The sequence below is a fragment of the Stegostoma tigrinum genome, chromosome 23 (genome assembly GCF_030684315.1).
Source record: "Stegostoma tigrinum isolate sSteTig4 chromosome 23, sSteTig4.hap1, whole genome shotgun sequence".
Lineage (NCBI taxonomy): Eukaryota > Metazoa > Chordata > Chondrichthyes > Orectolobiformes > Stegostomatidae > Stegostoma > Stegostoma tigrinum.
Window position 1 is genome coordinate 30,494,131 of NC_081376.1, and position 25,392 is coordinate 30,519,522.

At 41.0% G+C, this 25,392-nt stretch overlaps 1 protein-coding gene across 6 annotated transcripts in view; it reads right to left on the reverse strand.

Annotated features, from left to right (window-relative positions):
• LOC125462329 (ankyrin repeat and fibronectin type-III domain-containing protein 1-like) overlaps positions 1 to 25,392 on the reverse strand; it is a 753,498-nt gene that overhangs the window by 242,457 nt on the left and 485,649 nt on the right. The window lies entirely within an intron of this gene.

Consider the following 25,392-nt stretch of genomic DNA (forward strand, 5'->3'; position numbering starts at 1 on the left):
CTGGCTCACTAATATCCTTCAGGGAAGGAAATTTGCCATCCTCACTTGGTCTACCTTACTTGTGACTATCTCAAGGGCCCACTGAAATGGCCTAGCAAGCTACTCCGTTCAAGGGCAGCTAGGATAGGGCAATAAATGCTGGCCAGCTAGCTATACCATGTCCCAAGAATGATTTTTAAAAAATATTTATGCCAGGGGATTAGATGCTGGGGCATGAGGATCTTTCAAGGCTGGGATCAATGGATTTTTATTAGGGAGGGGATCAAGGGGTATGAAACAAAGGTAGAAAGAGAACTGTACAGCAAAGGAACAGGACCTTCAGTTACTTAAATGAATTTGAGTCACAAATTAGCCATAGATTAACTGAATAGCAGGGCACATAGTAAAAAAGGGTGCAGAGAACTACCTTCAGTCCTATAATTCAGTCACCTGTTACACAACAACTCCATGAACCATTATAATATTTATACTGTATGAACTGTTACAGTTGTTATATGTATGATGACCTACAATAATGTTGTAGGTCATCATGCAATACAAACATGAGTTCACATAATTTTAACTGCTCTTCTTTGGTAAAACAGTAAGCAAACCCTTACTTTTTTCTAAAACAGTGATGCAGACAGTCAATAGGCTAATACCATTAGTTCTCCTTGCCCAAGCATAGTCCTTTACCGTGTTCTCACTCAGCATTCTTAAGTTTTATCGAATGCTGAAACCTTGCTTAGATTCCCAATATTCTGTACCAATCTATTTACCCTGCCAAGTCACCATCGAGCACCATATTTCCATAAAAAATTGTGTTCCACCACAAATATGGCACAAAAGGATATCAATCCTTGTTTCCTTTTTAGTAAAATAAGGAACTCTGTTCTTTTCGAACTGTCACAACTTTCAAGATGCCACATTTTTATGATTATTTACAAAAGGGTGAAATAACTGGCTGAATGTTATCCACGTTCCTCCTCCATAAACAATGTGTGCTGTCTGTCCTAGACTGATGGGGACTGACACAGAAGCAGACTACTGATGTGGCTAAAAACAAAACAGCCGTAATGAAAGCAAAGTGGCTTTGCTTGGCTTGATGATATCCTGAAAGACAAGATGGTTTAATAATCATCGATGGCTCTCTGATGTGGTTTGGCCCGTTGCTTCACTGATATTACCATTACTTCCTCCTGCTACTGCTTGCCAAGGCTCAGCACAAGAAGGGATTAGGGAATAGTAGGTGAATTTAGAGAACCACATAGAACACTGTATCACTGGATCTGATCCAATTTTTACAAAATACAGACTTGGTCCACTGAAAATAGGCATCCAAGCAATAGACTGTCGGCAGGCTCGGGTATTTGTGACGCCAATTTTATTTGTGGTTTTTTTAATAATGGCACAAAATTGTTATAATCTTTTTCTACTGCATCATTGCCATTTTTCTCTCAAAACAACATCATATGCAGTTATTTAGTCAGTCAGATTCTGAGTTCAGTGCACCAAGAATCGGGATCTATTTCAATTATTGAGGAATTGCTGTTTTGGGAAAGTGAGTGTTTTTGACCAGAGGGTCACATTAAATAAATATATCTATTCATCAAATGTACAAAGTATAAAGCAGAATATTGCATAACAGAAATTTATTTGAATGAACAGAAATTTACTGGAATGAACAGGATTTCTCAGCTTGGCTATTGCTGTTAGATTAGATCAGAAGAATTTTTATGATCAGCATAAACCACCAAGGGGAAAAAAATTGAGTTGATCAATGTTTTGATCAATGTTTTGACCAATGGAATAAAATTAATCACTGATCTCATAACGAAAGCAGCTCCAGGTAGCAGCAATCATAACATGATTGAATTTTACATACCACTTAAAGGGAGAGAAGAATGGTTCCAAGACTACCACTTTAAATTTAAACAAGGGTAATTATGAGGACAGGAAAGCAGTAGTGAAAGAGGAAGTAAGAGTGAACTCACAATTTAGGTTAATGGACAAATCTATGAGATGCAGTGGCAAACAAATATTTAAGAGGATATTCCAGAAAGTGTAGAATTGATAATATTCTGACAAATAAGAAAAATTGTAAGGTACAGACTGCCATCTCTGGTTAACCAAAGACATTAAAGACAGTGCCAAACTAAAAAAAACTACAAATAATTCTGCAAAGGTTGGTGGCAGATCAGAAAATTGGTCTGAACACAAAAGAAAAGCAAAGAATTATGAAAAGATTAATAAGGAGAGAAAAATTAGAGTATGAGAGAAATTTGACCAAAAATATAAAAAGTTTCTTAAAAGAAAAATTAACAAAGTGTTTGTCTTACATAAAATGAGGCTGGGAACTTGAGTTCCGAGGAAGGGTCACCAGACCCAGAACGTTAACTCTGATTTTTTCTTCACAGATGCTGCCAGATCTGCTGAGCTTTTCCAGCAACTTCTGTGTTTGGAATTTTCTACTCCAGGGTACTGTCACTGCTCAGTCTTTGAATATATTCAAGAGACAGATCAAAAAGGTAGATGTGCATCCATGACTGTAATTAATTGCATCATGAGCTCAAAAGGTCATTTTCAGTAAAATGTAGTGCAATATTCGGTATGAGTTTCCATCAACAGGCATGAATTGATATGATTGAAGGTGAATTGCCGAACAGCACAGAAGGCACACTCTCTATTCTCACAAGATAATGTATACATTTATTTATTTTGTATACTGCGTGGAGTTGGTGAAGAATCTAAATGTTCAAGCTAGTGTATGGAATGCTAATCAAGAGGACTGCTTTGTCCAGGATGGCATTGAGCAATTGGCATAGGGTCTTACAATTTCAGAAGTGGAAGAAAGAGGTGATAGGCAGCAATGGAACCTGTAGTTGGACAGAAGGGGGGCGTTGTTAGCTAGGCCAGCATTCATTTCGTATCTCCAATCACTCCGAGAAGATAGTGTAAAGCTGTCTTCTTGAACTGCTGCAAAACATAAGAGGGTAGGTGTACCCACAGCGTTGTTAGAAAGAGATTTCCAGGGTTTTGATTCATCAATGGAAAATGAACGGCGATGTAGTTCCAAGTCAGGAGTGTGTTTGTCTAAAACTTCAGTTGAAGGCAACATTTCACAATGCTGCAATCCCTCAAATTGAATGGAAGTTCTAAGTTATAGACAGTTTGATTTGAGTCTGTTTTTAATTTGGATACTCACACATATAGATAACCTAAAATAAATATAAAGAACAAACACATAAACACACAAATTAGCAGCAAAATTAGGTCAATCAGACCCTCAAGCTTGCTGTGCCGTTCAGTAAGATTCTGACTAATCTGATTGTGACTTCAAATCCGCATTCCTGCGTACTTCTGATAACCTTTCACCCCATGCTTAACAAGTGATCTACCTCTGCTTTAAAAATATTCAAAGTTTTTTTGCATCCACCACATTTTCAGGAAGAAAGTTTCAGAGGGAAGAAAATCGGCCTCATCTATGTTTTAAATAGTTTTAAACATCCACTGCTAGTTCTCAGAGATAGTAAGAACTGCAGATGCTGGAGTCAGAGATAACACAGTGTGGAGCTGGAGGAACACAGCAGGCCAAGCAGCATCAGAGGAGCAGGAAAGTTGACCTTTTGGGTCAGGACCCTTCTTCAGAAATTCTCCCATTTCTATCATGTTTCCCTGCTCTCCACACTTACCTTGTCAAGACTTCTTATGACCTTATATTTTCCACTCAAGTCACCTCCTATCTTCTAAACTCCAGTGGATAAAAGCCTAGCCTGTCCAACCTTTCCTCATAGGACAACCACACCATTCCAGGCATTAGTCTGGTAAATCTTCTCTGAAATGACTCCAATGCACTGCCTCAATAAGGTGACCAACACAGTATGCAGATCTCCAGATATGGTCTCACCAGTGCCCTGTATAAGTGAAACATAACCTTTCTACTTTTGTATTTAAGTCCTCTCACAATAAATGAGGATACTCCATTGGTTTTTCCAATTATTTGCTGTACCTGAATACAAACCTTTTGCAATTCACACAACAGGACATGTGGATCCCTCTGTATCACAAAGTTTTATAATCTCTCAGCATCCAGATAATATGCTTCTTTTTTATTATTCCTTCCAAAATGGATAATTTCATATTCCCCACATTATACTCTATTTGCCACATGTCTGCCCACTCACTTAATCTATTTCCTTTTGCAGATCTTCACAACTTACCTTTCTACCTATCTTTGAGTCATCAACAAATTTGGCAGCCATACCTTCCTTCATCTAAGTCACTGGTATAAGTTACAAACCCATTAAGGTCCCAATAGCAATCATATGGCACACTAGTTGTTGAGGCTTGCCAACATGAAAAAGATCTATTCATGTCCAATCCCTGCTCCAGTTAGCCAGCCAAACTTCTATTCCTACAAATACGCTACCCACTCCCCCACACCTTGAGGTTTTTTTAATCCTAATAACCTTTCATGAGATATCTTATTAAATTCTGGAAATTACGGAACACATATGTTTAGCAAATCATAATTTCAGTTTGTTATATTATTCTAAGTTCACATTTTTGTTTCTCATAGATCAAGAATTGTTTTAAGCCTTTTACCCTATTCAAGCTCTGTTCCCATTAGCCACCCTATGGGATGAGATAAATTAATGTAGATGTTGGGAGTCATATGCAAAATCTCATCATTGAACAAGAGAACATGGACTGCTCCCCTGAAGCTTGGCCAGACTGTCCTAAAGAATGGAAAATCACACGTAGCTGTGAAAAAGCTGTGATGGTAACACAGTTAATGGCCTTTGACAGTTACTTACAAATGTCAGGATAGACAAATGTACTAATTGAAACCAGAAGTAGGCCAATTGGTCCCTTGGGCCTGGTTCACCACTTGATAGAATCATGGCTGTTCTGATTGTGGTCTCACCTCCATTTGCCTGTCTATCCCCTTTACTCCTTGATTTGCTTGTCAATTCAGAATCTATCTAACTCAATCTTAAAACTATTTGTCCCAAAACCAACAGCCAAGCTGAGTTTTTATGGCCTGTGCGGTTTTCCAAGGAGTTGGCCAAAAACGTTCATTAATTATTCCACAGGAGGGTGCTTTCTATAAATAGCCTTATGATTTCAGAATATCCTTCACAGTTCTATGGTTCTTGTTCCTTTAGACATCGAAGTCGAAAGCATTACCTATAAATGAAGATGACAATCACTCACAAGTTCTACTTAAAATACCAAATGGCTCACTAGATAATAGTATAAGTCTATTGCTGAGTCAGACTGACCAGGAAAACCCAAAAATGAAGGAAAGACCTGAACTTCCATAACACATTTTACAATCACAGGGCATATGTTTGCAACAAATTATATACTTTTGGAATGTAGTATAAACAACACAGCAAGATACTATAAATAGCAAAGTGATAATCACCACAATTTCATTTCTGATGTTGACGAAAGGATAAATATTGGCCAGGCACCAGGGATAACTACCCTACTTAGCCTGAAGTAATGCAATGGGATCTGAAACAGCACATTGGATCGCAGTACAACATATCATCCAAAATACAGAACCTCTAACAGTGCAGCACTCTCTTAGTGTTTCAGTCAAGCATAAGCCTTGATTATCAAGACCAATTCAAATCTTGGTGTGGAATTTGAATCATGCAATTGTCTGTATGCGAGATGAGAGCAGTACTAGTTGAGCCACTGCTGACACACAGGGCAACCCCAGCCTGTATTGGGTTAGCTCATTGGATCTAGAGCCACACTGAAAATGCTTTAATTGGTTTCAATGTTTCCAGGATGCAGAATAGAAAAATCATGGTTGCAAGATGCAGAATAGAAAAAAAAAATCAGTTAAACATCCTAACCCTGGTTGTTTCCTCACGAACATATGGGCAATTCAAAGAGGCTCTTTTTGGTGCAGCAGTAGTTTCCTTACTTCTTAAATCAGGGGACCTGGGTTCGAACCCCAAATGCTCCAGAAATGTGTCCTAACATTTCTTAATAGGTTTAGTAGAAAATATCTACATGTAAGTCAGGTGAGATTGTAACTGGCTTCAGACGTCATGCATGGGGAATAGCCCACCAAGCTTCATGAATGGCTGCTATTGTTTTATTTAGTTTAATTAAATGCACAACATAAGAAAGTCAGCACTTGTTGACCATTCCAATTGCACTGAGCAGGACAGTGAGCTTTCTTCTCCAAATGCAAAAGTGCTTGTAATTAGCACACTCTAATAACGGTGTTCAGTTCCACATTAGTGCTTTGACACAAACATGAAGCTGGAAAGATACGACTATCCAGAGAAGCATCATGTATGAATTGGATGGGAACTTGAGGGTATTCCCAAAATATTACTAGTCATGTCCTTATAAGGATGGGAGTAGTGGAGATGGGAGATGTTATCTCTGAATGGGTGAGTTGATTTTGGCACTGACTGTGAAAGAGCTGGGTATTGATACCAGTAGCAGAGATGCAGATCAAGATGGCTGCTCTGGCTTGAATGGTGTTAAGCTTTTCTCATGTTGTTGTGGCTGCATTTTTCCAGGCAGGTGGTGACTATTCCATTACTTCTGATTAGAGCCTTCCTTTTACTTAACTCTCCATTTTTTGGATGCTACTGGTAATGCCACCACATATTGCCCATTCCTGGTTATCCTTGAGACAGCAGTGAAGAGTAGTCTGTGTGGTAAAACAAAATCAATAAAACTGTTAGATAAGAGTTCCGTGATTTTGGCCTAGCAACACTCAATTTATATCCCAAGTTAGAATGGTGTATGAATTCAAAGAGAATGAGAAACTGGATTTTCCCATACTCCTAGATAACAAAGCGTGGAGCTGGATGAACACAGCAGGCCAAGCAGCATCTCAGGAGCACATTATCACTGATACATATTCTTTCCCATACTCCTGCTGCCTTTGTACTTCTTGATGGTGGAAGTCACAGATTGAGAGATGCTAATGAAGGAGCCTATGTGATTTGCTCAAGTGTATCCTGTATATGGTACCAGCAGCTACTGGGTGGAGTTTGGGGTCATGCAGTTTCAGAAATGTAAATTTTAAAGGTATGGTTTAAACAGTGGTATGGAAGGAAGGAGTTTCATGAAATGGCACCAGCACTTGGACAGAAGGATCCTTCCTGTTGGAATGGACTCCAATTTAACCTATGATCAGTGGCCTGGTGAATCATATGACTGGGACTGGTTAAGTACTTTTGGCACAATGCAATGAGCCTTCCCTAAAAGAGGCAAAGTGTTATGTTTGTTAGAGATATATTGCAATTTAACAAGTCCAAGTCTACACCCTATAAAAGTCACACATCACTGATTACTAGCTCCCCACATTTATGCAACCAATGCACACCCAATTAACACTCGATTAATGTATTCATCACCTATTCCCCTATTCCCTCATTCCACGAGGTGTCGTACATTCCTTCAGGCCATATTCAATGACAACAACCTGAGGTTCCTTCCAGATTTCTAGCTAGTGTGTAAAAACACTATTGCCTACATAAAATTCTACTCATTGTTACAAGGTGACCAAGCTTTGGAAATAAATATTATTGTATACACACACCTCCAAAATTTAGGCACATGGAAAAGGAGGAGGAGTAGTAGTCTTGATAGGAAAGAATGACGTATGGACAGACAAGGGAAAAAAACCTTGGTTCAAAAGTTCAGAAATCATAGTTTGTGTGGAGATTTGGATCAACAAGGTTTAGAAATTAGACAAGATTTGGATCAACAAGGTTTAGAAAAGGTGTAAGTAGTTTATTGGCCCTCTGATAATAAATAGACATTCGGCACAGTACAAGGGCAGAAAAATTGGAGCTTGTAACAATAATAGGAGGCTATTACCCTCATTTAGCATGGGCCAATCAAACTAGCAAAACTGGCCTAAATGATGAGCTTGTAGAATACTTTTGTGACTTTTTCCTGGAACAATATATAGAGGACACAGGTTGAGACATTGCCACATAGCAAAGTCAATCACATTGTGGTATAGCTGCTGGGCTAGTAATGCAGAAGCCCTCCAGACTCAAATTTAAATTCCACTGTGAAATTAAAAGTCTAATGATGACCATAAAACCATTGTTGATTATTGTAAAAATGTACCTGATTTACAAATGTCGCTTAAGGAAAGAAATGGCTATCCTTACCTGGTTAGGCCTATATGTGACTTCAGAAACACAATAGGCTAGGCGAAGTTTAACCACCTTCTGAACTAGCTTAGCAAGCCATTCAATTGTATCAGCTGCTAAACAGTATCATTAAAGGAAAGAAATCATGCAGGCCACTGGCATTGACAGAAGCACCAAAAACCGTAACAAATTCAGCACAGTCACCCCTGCAAAATCTTTCTTATAAAAACTTGATAGCTAGTGCCAAAATTACAGTAGATATCTCACAAACAAGTCAAGCAAGTGTGACAGCGATATTCACAGATTCATGCATTACACACAATATCCCAGGCATTACAGTCATATGGCCTATTCCACCAGCAACACAGATCGAACAGGCTTAGCAGCATAGTAGCATACAGGTGCGAAGGAATTTCACTGGGAGTCCTCAACACTGGCTCCAGATCCAATGAAATCTCCAGGCACCAGGTCAACAATAGACAAAGAAACCTCATGCTGATTATCACATACTGTTCCACCCTTTATATGATGTTGAAGCATCAAAGGTAGTAAGGAGAGATAATGGGGACTGCAGATGTTGGAGAATTCAAGATAACAAAGTGTGAAGCTGGATGAACACAGCAGGCCAAGCGGCATCTCAGGAGCACAAAAGCCGACGTTTCGGGCCTAGACCCTTCACCTCTCTGATGAAGGGTCTAGGCCCGAAACGTCAGCTTTTGTGCTCCTCAGATGCTGCTTGGCCTGCTGTGTTCATCCACCTTCACACTTTGTTATCAAGGGAGGTACGAATGCAGAATGTACTCTGGGTAGAGAACTTCAAATGTTAGCACCAGAAGTTACTTAGCAGCACCACTGACCAAGCTGGTCAAGTATTAAAGAACATAGTTACTACACTGGGTTTGCAATAGAGATGGGAACCAACCAGAGGGAAAACATATTTGACATCATCCTCACTAAATGTTTGTAGCAGATGCATCTGTCCATGACAGTTTCATCAAAAGTGAACACTACACCCTCCTTGTGGAGACATATCTTCATATTAAGACTATCCTCTGTTACACACGTGGCACTGTCATGCTAAATTTTCAAACCAGGGGAAAACTCTGCTGGTTGGAGTCATACCTGGCACAAAGGAAGATGTTTGAGGTTGTTAAAGGTCAGTCATCTCAGCTCCAGGTCATTTTTGCAGGAGTTCCTCAAGGTAATGTCCTTGGTCCATTCATCTTCAATTGCTTAAGAATGACCTTTCCTCTATTTTAAGGATCAGAATTGGGGATGTTTGCTGATGATTACGCAATGTTCAGTACCATTCATGACTCCTCAGATACTGGAACAGCCCATCTCCAAATGTTGCAAGGCTCAGACAATATCCAAGCTTGGACCAACAAGTGACAAGTAACATTTACATCACACAAGTGCCAGGCAATGACCATCTTTCAAGGTTAATCTAATTATCACTCCTTGATGTCCAATGTGATTACCATTACTAAAGCTACTGCTACCAATATCCTGGGGGTTACTGTTGACCAGAAACTGAACTGGACCATATAACTAGTATGGCAACAAGAGGTCAAAAACTAACAGGTTTAAGACAGTAACTCAGCTTCTGACTTGCCAAAGCTTGTCCACTATCTTCACAGCTTAGAGCAGGATTGTGATGAGACTGACAAGAGACTTGACACCATTCAGGACAAAGAAACCCATTTGATTGACACACATTCACTCCCGCCACCATTGATGGTCAGTAGCATCTATGTGTACCATCCATAAGATGCATTATAGAATTCACCAAGGCACCTACCATAGTACCTTCAAAAATCACCACCACTACCATAAAGAAGGGCAGCAGATATCACCACCAAGTCACTCACCATCCTGACTTGGAAATATATCACAATTCCTTCAGTGTCACTTGCTCAAAATTTTGTAACTCCTTTCCTAACAGCATTGTACCTATACTAAATGGAACAGAGTTTCAAGAAGGCCCTGCGAAACATTTAAAGAAAAAATACCAAGTGACAAACATAAATGTGTTCCATTAAAGATCAAAAAAATCAGAGAGAAAAATCCATCCATGGCTTACTAAGGAAGATAACAACAGTATTAGATTAGAAGAAGCTTACAATGTTGCAAAAAATGCTGGAAGAATTTAGGTTGTTTTATACATGTACAAAGGGTTACCAATAGGTTGATAACAAGGAAAAGCAAATAAAGTTAAACTAGTGAGGAATACAAAAACAGATTGTTACAGTTTTAACAAGGATACATAAAGGAGTATGCTAGTGTTAGAAATGCAGATCAAAAAATGAAAGAACTGTGGATGCTGGCAATCTGAAACAAAAACAGAAATTGCTAGAAAGTCTCAACAGGTCTGGCAGCAACTGTGGAGAGAAGTCAGAGTTAACATTTCAGACCGAGTGACACTTCGTCAGAAATTCAGAACCTCTACCAAGAGTGACACAACAATAACAAAAAACAAAAGTAGGGTATAAAGAATCAGAGGCAAATAAATTAAAATAGTGTTATAGGCAGAGATAATGCACTCTACTCCTGCTATGCTCACCTCTCTGTAATGCCTCAAGGGTTTTGGTGGGCACTACATGTGCCCTCTCCAAGGACACCTGAGCAAGAACATGGCCATGGAAGAGAGGCAGGTAGTTAGGAATTATGAATGTTCCCATAGTGCCTTGACTGGACCTTTTCATGACTACTTCAACCAAGCTCAAGAATAGGCTCCTGAAGAGGTCCGCTGACCTGCCTGAGCCTTCCTAATTGGATGCCATAAGTTCGGGGGTTGGAGTCCGAAGTGGATCCAAAAGAACAACAACAGTATTTTTCAGGAACTTAAGGGGAGGGCAGTTCAAATCGCCCAAAACCAATAGATGTATGGTTCATGGATTCCACAGCACAAAATAATATTTGTAAATAGAATCAAGCTCATGTTTTTAAAAACAAACTAACAACGCCCAAATGACAAATTATAAACACCGCCCTCCAGGGGAAGTTTCTAATGAGCACGTTTTCTTTATTTCAATAAGCACCACGAATATATCAAATCACTCACTTAACAATTAACAAATAAAAACTGTCCTCCATAGGTAGTGTGACAATAGCACAATTTTGAAAAAGACAGGGGACTAAATCAATACGGTATTGTTAGGGTTTGGCAGGGGGGCGGCGGGGGTTAATGCACTCTAGCCCATCTCTCTCTTTAAAGTTGTGATGCAATTGACAGACATTGTGCACTCCCTTTCCATGGGCACTTGGGCATGGATGTAGCTTCAGAAGAGAGGCAGGCAGTTAGGATTACAATCACTTCCATGGCCCACTACCTGTACCTTTTGACAGCTACTTTAGCCAGGCCCGCTTCTGTTGTTTTTCGAAGGTGATTGATATCAGCAGAGGAAAAATACTAAAAGACTGAAAGACTGAAAGCTGTCAAATCCCCTGATGCTGACATTTTGGCTTCTAAAATAAGTAGCTGCATGGATAATGCTGGTAATGGTCATAATTTTCCAAAATTCCCTAAATCCTAGGACCATCTCAGCAAATTGGAAACTAGCAAAGTAACACTGCTCATCAGGAAAGGAAGGAGAAAGAAAACAGGGAACTATAGGCCAGGTACATTAATACCACTCATCAGGAAAATGTTATAATAGTGTTAAATGTTGTAAATAGAATAGCAAAGCACAAGATACTTTGGCAGTTCAGTAGGAGGCAAATTTGGACAGATGGAAGTTTATTCATTGAAAAATTATTCAGTAGGTAGAAAAGGACTGTTCAAAAGCGCTTGGTAAATTTTACACAGGGAAACTATCAGGAAGATTTACTAATCATTTATAACAGAGACACTGTTTTACAAACAATATGATGTTTCTGTTTACAAACCAACTTGATGCATTGAAACATTTCATACTTTAGACAAAGTTCAGTGCCTTTGGTTCTGTGGTTTTAGTACTTTTAACTCCAGAGAAGTGTGAAAAAAGCTTTTAGTACATTCTGAGTGGAAAAGTAAACAAGACTGGTTTAAAACTGGAGTCATTTCCAATTTTGCTTTATTATTTGAAGGGAGAATTTCTACGATGTTTTGCTGCACTCTTTCTGTTACTTGATGAATAGTTTGCAGTAAATTTACGAATGCTATGTTTAACTATTCACAAGGTTTCTGTCAAAATTATCATGAGTGACAAAGTGAATTCCTGCAGAAATTCCAAGAGTCAGTTTCTCCCTATTTTTCCTGAATAACTCGATTTTTGGTTGGATCTTGCTCCCACTTAAAAAGTCAAGTCCAAAGGGCTTTGTGTCTTAATATGTGGAGCATTTACAATAAGGTAGATAAATTAACAGCGCAAATAGGTTACAACTGTTCTAATATAGTTGTGAGTTGAGAGGTTTAGCCTGCAGGATTACCAAGGATGGGAACTGGACATACAGGGATATTTAGACGAAACATAAAAGATGGGAAAGGAGGTGGGGTAGCATTGTTAACAACAGAGGAATCAACTCAATAGTGAGATAGGACATTGGTACACAATATCATGATGTGGAATCTGTACAGGTGGAAAAAAGAAACGTTAAGGGGAAGAAATCATTGTTGGAGGTTGTCTGTATGCCCCCCAAGAGTAGTGGAGATATAAAGAAAGGCTAAACAAGAGAACATAATAAGGCACATAATAAGGATACAACTTTAATCATAAGTGACAGTCATTTACATATAGATCGGAGAAACCCAACCTAGCAATAGTATTGTTGAGGAGGATTTTTTGGACAGTCTGTGATGGTTCATTTTAGGCCAATACATTGAGGAAGCAACTAGAGAACAGGCTATTCTATACTGGGTACTATGCAATGAGATTCGAATGAAGAAGAGTGCCCATAATATGGCAGAATTCTTCATGAAGATGGAGTGTGAAATAGTTGAATCTGAAACTAGGATGCTGTGTCTAAATAAAGGGAACAACAAGGGTATGAAGTGTGAATTGGCAAGGATGGACAGGCAACCTTACTAAAGAGGTTGGAAGTGGGTAGGCAATGGTTCATGTTTTAAAAAGCCACACATGAATCAGTTAAAAATAACCTCATTCCTGCCTGGTGCAAAAATAAAAGTGGAAATGTGGCTCGCAAAAGGTTGTTAATAGTTGAGGGTTTTAACTTTCCCAACATAGACTAGGGCTGCCACAGTGCTTGGACAGTGAGAAATTTGTTAAATGTGTTCAAGTTAATTTCTTTATCAATATGTAAATGTACCTAATAGAGAAGGAGCAAAACTTGACCTTTTAATGGAAAGTAAGGCAGGGCAAGTGACTGAAGTGTTAGTGGGGTGAGAACTTTGGTGCCAGTGATCAAATTTCTATCAGTTTTAAAATAGTTATGGAAAAGGTTAGGTCTTGTATAAAAGTTAATGTTCTTTGTTGGAGTACGACAAATTTTGATGTTATGAGACAGGAACTTTCAAAAGTTGGTTGGAGCAGACTATTCGCAGGTAAAGGGGTGATTGGCAGCTGGCATGCTTTGAAAAGTGATATCATGAAAGTTCAGAGGCAGTATGTTCTCATTAGAGTAAAGGTAAGGCTGGCAGGAGTTAGGAACTATGGATGAAAAAAGGTATTGAGACTCTAGCCAAGAATAAGAAGGAGGCATATATTAGGCATAGACAACTAGGATCAAGTGAATCTATTGAAGAGCATAAGCGATGTTGGTGCATTCTTAAGAGGGAAATCAGGAGGGCAAAAAGTGGACATGATATAGCCTTGGCAGAAAAGATTAAGGGTAACTGAAAGAGATTCTACAAGTGCATTAAAAGCAAAAGAGCAACTAGGGAGAGAATATAAAAGATCAATGAGGTCAGCTATGTGTAGACCCACAGGAGATGGGAGCAATACTAAACAAATATTTTGCATCAGTTTTTCCTGTTAAGAAATACATGGAAACAAGGGAATTCGGGGAATATAATACTGATGTCCTGAAAACAGTTCACATTACAGAAGTGCAGATGCTAGAGGTCTTTAAAACATAAACATGCAAAAATCTCTGGGACCTGGTCGTGTTTCTCAGGACATTGTGGGGAGCTAGGGAAAAGATTGCAGGGCCCCTAGAAGAGATATTTGTATCATCTACAGCCACAGATGAGGTGCCAGAGGATTGGAGGGTGGCTAATGTTGTGCCTTTATTTAAGCAAGGCGGTGAAGAGAAGCCTAAGAACAATAGGCCTGTGAGTCTGACATCAGTGTTGGGCAAGTTGTTGGAAGGGATTCTGAGAGACAGGATTTACGTACATTTGGAGAGGCAAGGACTGATTAGAATAGTCAACATGGCTTTGAGTGTGGGAAATCATGTCTCACAAACTTGATTGAGTTTTTTGAGAATGTAACCAAAAAGATAGATGAGGGCAGAGCAGTAGACATTGTTAAGGTTCCACACGGTAGATTAATTGGTAAAATTAGATCACATGGGATTCAAAGAGAGCTGGTCAATTGGATACAAAATTGGCTTGACGATTGGAGACAGAGGCTATTGGTGGAGGGTTGTTTTTCAGGACTGGAGACCTATGACCCACAGTGTTCTGAAGGGATCGGTGCTGGGTCCATGTAGTTTCTCATTATGTAAATGATTTTAATGAGAATTTAGGAGGCATGGTTAATAAGCTTGTGGATGACACCAAAATTGGTAGTTTAGTTAAGGGTCAAGAAGGTTATCTAAGATTACAACTGGATCTTGATCAACCGGGTCAACGGGCTGAGGAGTGGCAGATGCAAATTTAATTCAGATAAATGTGAGGTATTGCGTTTTGGTAAAATGAACCAGTTTTACAGGTTTTAAAACAGCTAATGGTAAGGGCCTGGGTAGTGTTGTTGAACAGAGAAACCTAGGGGTTCAGTACACAATTCTTTGAAAGTTGCGTCACAGCTAGACATGGTGGTTAAGAAGGCATTTAGCATGTTTGCCTTCATTGCTCAGACCATTAAGTATAGGATTTGGGGTGTCATGTTGAGCTAGGTGTTGGTGATGTCTCTTCTGGAGTAATGTGTACAGTTCTGATTGCCTGCTTGAGATATAAGGAGAGGCTGGATAGGCTGGGACATTTTTCACTGGAACATAGGAGGTTGAGGTGTGACCTTATAAAGGTTTATAAAATCGTAAGGAGCATAGTTTAGTTAAATATCAAATCCCTTTTCCCTCAGGTAAGGGAGTTTAAAACCAGGGGGCATATTTTTAAGGTGAGAGGAGAAAGATTTAAAAGGGACCTGAGGGGCACCTGTTTGACGCAGAGGGTAGATCGTATGAGCAATGAACTGCCAGAGGAAGTGGTGCATGCGGGTACAGTTACAACATTTAAAAACATTTGGATAAGTACATGAATAGGAAGGGTTTAGAGGGATATGGGCCAAACACAGGCAAGTGGGACTAGCTTGGTTTAGGAAACCATTCACGACCTAAGGGTCCGATTCTATGCTGAATGACTCTAAATTAGGGATAGAATTAGATCCAAAGAGGAGGCAAAAAAAATTACCAGAAAAAACAGCCAGTCTGAGTATTGGGGGCATTTTAGAATTCAGCAAAACAGGACAAAAGTTTGATCAATAAGAGAAAAATACAGTATAAGAGTAAAACTGAAGGGAAGATAGAAATTGACTGTGTAAGCTTCTACAAATGTGAGAAAAGAAAAATGATTAGTAAAGACCTTAAAGACCCTTTACAGTCAGTAGTCAGGGAAATTATAATAGACAACAAATAAATGGCATAAGAATTGAACACATACTTTGCTTCTGTCTTCACAGATGAGGGCATAAGTAACCTCCCAGAAATGTTAGTGAACCAAGGGTCCAGTGTGAGGCTAGCATGGAAGGAAATCAGTACAGTATTAGTAAGACGAACTTATTGAAGTTAAAGGCTGACAAATCACCAAGGCCAGATAATCTACATCCAGAATACTCGAGAAAGTGACACAGGAGGCCATTCAAGAGGAGGAAGCAAAAAGACGAGTGGTAGTTGTAGGGGATTCTATAGCGAGGGAAATAGATAGCATCCTTTGTAAGCGGGATCGAGAGTCCCACATGGTATGTTGCCTGCCCGGTGCTAGGGTGAGGGACATCTCTGACCAGCTTGATAGGATATTGGCGAGGGAGAGGCAGGATCCAGTTGTTAAGGTCCACCTTGGGACAAACAACATAAGCAAGACTAGGAAGAACCTCTTTAGGAATTACCAGGAACTAGGAAATAAATTAAAGAACAGGTCCTCATGGGTTATAATCTCTGGATTATGACCTGAGCCATGTGCAAATTGGCATAGGGATGCGAGAATAAGGGAAGTAAACAAGTGGCTATAAGAGTGGTATGGGAAAGAGGGGTTCCCTTTCATGGGGTACAGGCATCAGTAGTGGAACAGGAAGGATCTGTACCAGTAGGACTGTCTCTATGTAAACTGAGGTGGGACCAATGTTCTAGTGAAAAGTGTAAATAGGGCAGTCAACATGACTTTAAGCTAGAAATGGGGAGGGAAAGGAAGGGAAGAGTAAAACTCCAATAGATATATTGGCGAACGGGAAACAAAGCAGCAGGTTACCATCTGTGGGTGTGGATTCAACTGCATGGGAAAGTATGGGAAAAAATGAAAAGAGGGGAGAAGTAAGGGCAAGTTATTAAAGTCTCCAGCACATGAAACAGGACAGTGTTTGGAAAGGGTTAGGAATCAAACTTCTAGCACACAGGATAAATGAATGACAACGAATAGAGGGATGGTCAGTACAGGACTGAAGGTGTTGTATCTGAGTGCACACAGTGTATGAAATAAGGTAAATGAGCTTGTGGCACAGATTGAAATTGGCAAGTATGATGTGGTGGGCATCACAGAGACATGGCTGTAAAGGGATCAGGTCTCAGAGCTAAATATCCAAAGATATACATCCTATTGACAAGACAAGTAGCTGGGTGGAGGGGGTGGGATTGCCTTATTAGTAAGAAATTAATTTAAATCAACAGCAAGAAATGAAGTAGGGTCAGATGATATAGAATCTATGTGGGTCAAGTTGAGGAACTGCAAAGGTAATAAAAAACCATAATGGGAGTTACGTGCAGGCCTCCAAACAGTAGTCAGGAGCTGGGGTGCAACATACACCAGGAGATAGAAAAGGCAAGGTTACAGTGATCATTGAGAATTTCAATGTGCAGGTGGACTGGGAAAGTCAGGTTGGTAGTTGATTGTGAGAAAAGAAATTTGTGCAATGTCTACAAGATAGCTTTTTGGAGTAGCTTGTGGAGGAATCCTCTGGGGAACTGGCAAGATTGGATTTAGTGTTGTGCAATGAGGCAGACTTGATAAGGGAGCTTAAGGTGAAGGAACCCTTAGGAGGCAGTGGCCATAATATGATTGAATTTACTCGGCAATTTGACAGGGAAAAGGTAGCATCAGATGTAACGGTACTATAGTCGAATAAAGGCAACTATAGAGGCATGAGGGAGGAGCTGACCTGAACTGACTGGGAGAGGAACTGAACAGGAAAGACAGTGGTACCTACTAACCTCATCCCACCTCCTTGACCTGTCCGTCTTCCCTGGACTGACCTATCCCCTCCCTACCTCCCCACCTACACCGTCTCCACCTATCTTCTTTACTCTCCATCTTCGGTCCGCCTCCCCCTCTCTCCCTATTTATTCCAGTTCCCTCTCCCCATCCCCCTCTCTGATGAAGGGTCTAGGCCCGAAACGTCAGCTTTTGTGCTCCTGAGATGCTGCTTGGCCTGCTGTGTTCATCCAGCCTCACATTTTATTATCTTGGAAAGACAGTGGAACAGCAATGGCAGGAGTTTCTTGGAGTAATTCGGGAGACACAGCAAAATAAGGAGCAATTAGATTAAATATGAGGGTAAACTAGCCTGTAATATAAAAGAAGATTGCAAGAGTTTCTTTAGATATATAAACAGCAAACGTGAGGCAAAAATGGACATTGGGCTGCTGGAAAATGATGCTGGAGAGTCGTAATGGGCAACAAAGAAATGGTGGAGGAACTGAATAAGTATTTTGCATCAGTCTTCACAGTGGAAGACACAAGTAATATCCCAATTATTCAAGGTGAGTGTGGTAGCCATTACCAAGAAGTAGGTGCTAGAAAAACTGAAAGGTCTGAATGTGGGTAAGTAACCTGGACCAGATGGACCATACCCCAGAGTTCTGAAGGAGATAGCTGAAGAGATAGTGCAGGCATAAGTGGTTATCTTTCAGAAATTACTGTAGTCAGGGACAGTCGCAGAGGACTGGAAAATCACTACTATAACCACCCTGTTTAAGAAGGCAGTGAGGCAAAAGACGGGAAATTATAGGCTGATTAGCCTGGCTTTGGTCATTGGTAAGATTTTGGAGTCCATTGTGAAGGATGAGATTTCCAAATACTCGGAAGTGCATGAGAAAAAGGGCAAAGTCAGCGTGGCTTCATCAAGGGGCGGTCATGCCTGACGAATCTGTTAGCGTTCTTTGAGAAGGTAACAAGCAAGTTAGATAAAGAAGTACCAATGGATGTTGCCTACTTGGACTTCCAGAAGGCCTATGACAAGGTGCCACACAGGAGGCTGCTGAGTAAGATAAGGGCAAGGTATTACCGTGGATAGACACAGTGTCTGGTTAGAAGGGTCGTTCTCAGGAATGATAGCCAGTGACTCAATGTGTTCCACAGGGATCAGTATTAGACCATGACTTTTCACTTCATACATTCGTGATCTAGAGGAAGCAACTGAGGGCATTCTGGCTAAGTTTGCAGATGATACAAAGACAGGTGGAGAGACATGAAGTATTGACGAGATGGAGAGAATTGCAGACGGATTTAGACAGGCTAGGAGAGTGGGCAAAGAAGTGGCAGATGGAGTATAATGTGGGAAAGTGTGAGGTCATGCATTTTGGTAGGAGTAATAATGGCATAAGCAATTTCCTAAATGAGGGGAAAATTCAGAAATCTGATATGCAAGGGACTTAGGAGTCCTAGTGAAGGTTTTCTTTAAGGTAAACTTGCAGATTGAGTCAGTAGTTAGTAAAGCAAACACAATGTTGGCATTTACTTTGCGAGGACTAGAACATAAAAGCAGGGATGTATTTGTGAGGCTCTATAAAGCTCTGATCGGACCACATGTAGAATATTGTGAGCAACTTTGGATCCCATATTTCAGGAAGGTTGTACTGGCCCTGGAGTGAGTCCAGAGGATATTCACAAGAATGATCCCAGGAATGAAAGGCTTAACATATGAGGAATGTTTAAGGATTCTGGGTCTATACTCAGTGGAGTGGATTGTTGGGGGTGGAGGGGGAGTGGGGTGTTGGATCTAATTGAAACTTACAGAACACTGAGTAACCTGGAATGAGTGGACGTTAGGAAGATGTTTCCATTGTCAGGACAGACTAGGACCCAAGGGCACAGCCTTAGAGGAAAGGAAAGATCCTTTAGAATGAAGATAAAGAGAAACTTGAGAGTGGTGAATCTATGGAATTCATTGCCAGAGAAGGCTGTGGAGGCTAGGTCATTCAGCATATTTAACACAGAGTTAGACAGGAGCTTGATTGTCAAGGGATTGAGGGTTACTGGAAGAAAGCAGGAGAATGGGGTTGTGAAATGTCTCATTCATGACTGAATGACAGAGCTGACTCGATGGGCTTAATGGCCTAATTTCTGCTCCTATGTATCATGGTATAAAATGGCCCTGGAAATATTGAATATGTGGGTGATCAACCTCCAAAATTCTAGAGACTGTGAAACAGTTCCTACAGATTGGAGGGTGGCAATGATACTCTTATTCTTTTAAAAAAAAAGAGGGAAAACACAGAAAATTACCACCTTTTTAGCTTAACATCAGTAGTGGGGAAAATGCTGGTGTCTGTTACAGAGGATGTAATAATAGAATATTTGGAAAACATTAACAGGACTGGATAAAGCCAGCATGGTTTTATGAAAGGCAAATCATGCTTAACAAATCTGGAGTTTTCAGAGGACATAGCCAGCAGAATAGATAGGGAAAACCAATAGATGTGGTATATTTGGATTTTTAGAAACCTTTTGTTAAAATCCCTCATAACAGATTAGAGGGCACATTTAAAGCAGATGGGATGGGGGCGGGTTAGTATCTTGACATGGATCAAGAACCGGTTGACAGGAAACAGAAAATGGGAATAAATAGGTCTTTTATCAATGTGGCTGGCAGTGGTTAATGGGGTACACCAAAGATTGGTGTTTAGGCCCCAGCTACCTCTGACAAATATAAATGGCCTAGATGAGGAAAACAAGTGTCATATTTCCAGGTTTGCTGAAAAAACAAAACTGGGTGGGGGATTTTGAGTTTTGAGGATGATGCAAGGGGCTTCAAGGTGATTTAGACAAGTTGAGTAAGTGGGCAAACACATGGCAGATGCAGTGCTGTGCAGCTAAATATAAAGTTGTACATGGTGTTATATTGGGAAGTGTATCAGGATCTGGGCGTCCTTGATAACCAAAGCAGACAAGTGGGTGCAGCTGCAAATTAAGAAGGCAATATACTATTAAATTGCAAGAGGATTGGAATTCTGAAATAGTAAAGTCTTACTGCAGTAATGCAGGACCTTGATGGGACCACACTTGGATTAGTGAGTGCAATTTTGCTCTCCCTTTGTAACAAATAATCGCTTTCCTTGAGAGTGCGCAGTGGACATTCACTCAGCTGACACTGAGGTGGCAGGACTGTTATATGACGAGAGATTGGTTTGACTGGGTATGTATTCACCTGAGTTTAGAAGGATGAGAGCAAATCAATTGAAACATAAAAAATTCTAACAGGCCTGGACAGAATAGTTGCAGGGAAGGTATTTTTTGCTGGTTGGGGGAGTCTAGAAATAAGGGACACGATCTTAGGATATGAGGTAAACCATTTAGGACTGAGAGGTGGAAATATTTCTTCACCTAAACCTGAAGAATTCTTACCACTGAAGGCTGTGGAGGCCAAGTCACTGAATATAATCAAGAAAGAGATAGACTTTGTTTAGATTTTAAAGGCATCAATTGGTAAGGGAGAAAATGGCAATATTGTTATAGGATCAGCTATTTGAATTGCTGAGCAGGCTCAAACAGCCAAATAGCCTACTCCTCCTATGTTTTATGTTTCCATGACCATTGGTTGACTTCCAGTACCCTATCAAAGTAACCATTCTCTTGCATGAACTTAGAACCCAGTGGTTGGAACCTATGGAATGTTGAAGAGGCTGACAGAACAAAGCCTTGTGTTCTCCTGAAGTCTAAATTCAATATTTCCACTGCATTTACTTGGAAGCCTGTCTAACCTTTCCTAACTCTGGGCACTGAAGCCAAATGAAGATCACCCTTCCCCGCCATTGTCTTTCTGATGAAAGAGAGCTGTCAAGAAATGCTGTTTTTTACCTCTCTCCGCAGATCCTTCCTGACCTGCGAAATATTTCCATCATTTTCTGCTTTCATTTCAGATTTCTAGCATCCACAGCATTTTGCTTTTGTAACTCTTTCACTTTCTCACCAGCTGAGATCAGCTAAGTTAGTACAGACTAGAGAGTGAGCTGAACATTTTCAGATCATTAAGTTTCAGTGCCTTCATTGCAGACCAAAAGTAAACAATGGATTCAAGTTCTATTGCAAATACTAGAATGTCTTTTAAACAAAACCACCAGCTTCTGACTGGCAAGATTCTAACAGTAAATGCTTTCAGGTTGTGATGCTATCAATTGTGCTCCATTTATGTTCAACAACACTTGAAAAAACAAAAAATGACTGTCCATGTCCAGTTGTTTAGAATCCATCTGGTCAGCAGAACTTACAGCCTTCACCTCCTGCTGTTATGTTTAAAACATTACTAGGCTTAAATATCAAAATCTCTTCAAGCTTCCCTGGTGGCATTCTCAGTTGTCAAATCGTGCTCCAATTATAAACAATAAAACCAATTTACCCCAACTGCAATTGAGGTGTGGGATGTAGTGTGACACTGAAGGACGGGAGAAAGCTTTGATCTATGGTCAGTGGCTGTAAGTGACACAGATATAGGGATTAAGAAAATAGAATTGGAGGAGTCAACAGATTCAGTAGGTGGGATGGAAGGCTTATCTCAGATTAAGTTAACGCACATTTAAGACAGAGATGAAGAGGAATTTCTTATCTCTCAGCACTGAGAATGAATGTAATTCTTTACCACAGAGAGCTTTAGAGGCTGAGTCATTAAGTATATTCAAGGTTGAGACAGAAAGATTTTTAATCTACAAGGGAATCGAGAGTTATGGGGAAAAGGCAGGAAAGTGGAGTTGTCGGTTATCAGATCAGCCATGGTCTCATTGAATGATGAAGCAGACTCCTTCTGCTCTCAAGTCTTATTGCCTGACAGTTTGGGCAGAGATAGGAAATAGCAAAGGTAGGAAGTCATACATGAGATTACTTTCAAAGGTCATTGAACAATAACCTCACTGCAGATCAGGGTACACAGGAAAAAAATAATGGGGGTCTGTGAGAAAATTACAGCAAGTGATTGTCAAAAGTTATTTTAACCAGCATATAAATTGTAAAATGTAAGTTTGCAAAGATATGTAGTCTTGGGGGCAGTTTCCTCCAGCGCTTGTTCTGTAACCCACTGGAAGACAAACTATTCTAGATATGGTACTAAGCAATGTGACAGGATTAAGCACTGATCGAATAACAAAGGTATACCAAGGTACTCGTGCTTATCACATAATTGAACTTTCCATTCAGTTTGAGGTAGAAAGGAATGTGTCTAAGACTAGTATTTAATCTTAATAAGCATAGAGCTGGCTAATGTGAATTGGGAGATCAGTTTAAAGGATTCATCAGTAGAGATGTAGATATTTAATGAGATATTTCATAGCACTCAACAAGGATATATTCCAGTGAAGAAGAAACATTCTATGGGAAGGATGCTCCATCTGTGGTTAGCTAAGGGTGTTAATGATACTTTCACACTGATAGAATTAAAAGTGGACATTTCTATGAAGGGTGGAATATCTAAACCTAGAGTATTTAAAGAGCAACATAATTGCCAAATATAAAGGTAAAAATTAGTATATTAGAGAAAGTTAGCAAGAAATACAAAACAGTATGATTACAGGTTTGTAGTTTATATATTTTAGTCATATTTTTAGAGATTGGATTTTAAACTAGTGGCATGTGGATGTTGATTTATTTTGGAACAATTTAATAAATTAACTCAGTCAGCCTTTCTGAAACTGTGATTTGAAATGAGTAGCTGTCTTCTGGAGTAGTTATAGAAGCTTGTTTATACTGTGGTGGTTTGTGACTAGACAGAAAAAAAGACATCAAGTCATTAATTTAGCAGAATCTAGGATGAACACGTTTTTATTTAGACAAAAGCTTTTGGGTTTAGTTTGAGGATACCTGACTGAAGTCAGATGCTAGTATTATCTGTCCTAGAAAAGGAGATTGTTCAAAGCAGTAAACAGAATAAGTTAGAGATAATGGGAACTGCAGATGCTGGAGAATTCCAAGATAATAAAATGTGAGGCTGAATGAACACAGCAGGCCAAGCAGCATCTCAGGAGCACAAAAGCTGATGTTTCGGGCCTGGACCCTTCATCAGAGAGGGGCTTGGGGAGAGGGAACTGGAATAAATAGGGAGAGAGGGGGAGGCGGACCGAAGATGGAGAGTAAAGAAGATAGGTGGAGAAAGTATAGGTGGGGAGGTAGGGAGGGGATAGGTCAGTCCAGGGAAGACGGACAGGTCAAGGAGGTGGGATGAGGTTAGTAGGTAGATGGGGGTGCGGCTTGGGGTGGAAGGAAGGGATGGGTGAGAGGAAGAACCGGTTAGGGAGGCAGAGACAGGTTGGACTGGTTTTGGGATGCAGTGGGTGGGGGGGAAGAGCTGGGCTGCTTGTGTGGTGCAGTGGGGGAAGGGGACGAACTGGGCTGGTTTAGGGATGCAGTAGGGGAAGGGGAGATTTTGAAACTGGTGAAGTCCACATTGATACCATATGGCTGCAGGGTTCCCAGGCGGAATATGAGTTGCTGTTCCTGCAACCTTCGGGTGGCATCATTGTGGCAGTGCAGGAGCCCAATGATGGACATGTCATCTAGAGAATGGGAGGGGGAGTGGAAATGGTTTGCGACTGGGAGGTGCAGTTGTTTGTTGCGAACTGAGCGGAGGTGTTCTGCAAAGCGGTCTCCAAGCCTCCGCTTGGTTTCCCCAATGTAGAGGAAGCCACACCGGGTACAGTGGATGCAGTATACCACATTAGCAGATGTGCAGGTGAACCTCTGCTTAATGTGGAATGTCATTTTGGGGCCTGAGGTAGGGGTGAGGGAGGAGGTGTGGGGGCAAGTGTAGCATTTCCTGCGGTTGCAGGGGAAGGTGCTGGGTGTGGTGGGGTTGGAGGGCAGTGTGGAGCGAACAAGGGAGTCACGGAGAGAGTGTTCTCTCCGGAAAGCAGACGGGGTGGGGATGGAAAAATGTCTTGGGTGGTGGGGTCGGATTGTAAATGGCGATAGTGTCGGTGAATGATGCGTTGTATCCGGAGGTTGGTAGGGTGGTGTGTGAGAACGAGGGGGATCCTCTTAGGGCGGTTGTGGCGGGGGCGGGGTGTGAGGGATGTGTTGCGGGAAATACGGGAGACGTGGTCAAGAGCGTTCTCGATCACTGTGGGGGGAAAGTTGCGGTCCTTGAAGAACTTGGACATCTGGGATGTGCAGGAGCGGAATGTCTTATCGTGGGAGCAGATGCGGCGCAGGCGGAGGAATTGGGAATAGGGAATGGAATTTTTGCAGGAGGGTGGGTGGGAGGAGGTGTATTCTAGGTAGCTGTGGGAGTTGGTGGGCTTGAAATGGACATCAGTTACAAGCTGGTTGCCTGAGATGGAGACTGAGAGGTCCAGGAAGGTGAGGGATGTGCTGGAGATGGCCCAGGTGAACTGAAGGTTGGGGTGGAAGGTGTTGGTGAAGTGGATGAACTGTTCGAGCTCCTCTGGGGAGCAAGAGGCGGCGCCGATACAGTCATCAATGTACCAGAGGAAGAGGTGGGGTTTGGGGCCTGTGTAGGTGCGGAAGAGGGACTGTTCCACGTAACCTACAAAGCGGCAGGCATAGCTGGGGCCCATGCGGGTGCCCATGGCCACCCCCTTAGTCTGTAGGAAGTGGGAGGAGTCAAAAGAGAAGTTGTTGAGGGTGAGGACGAGTTCAGCTAGGCGGATGAGAGTGTCGGTGGAGGGGGACTGGTCGGGCCTGCGGGACAGGAAGAAGCGGAGGGCCTTGAGGCACCGCAACTTTCCCCCCACA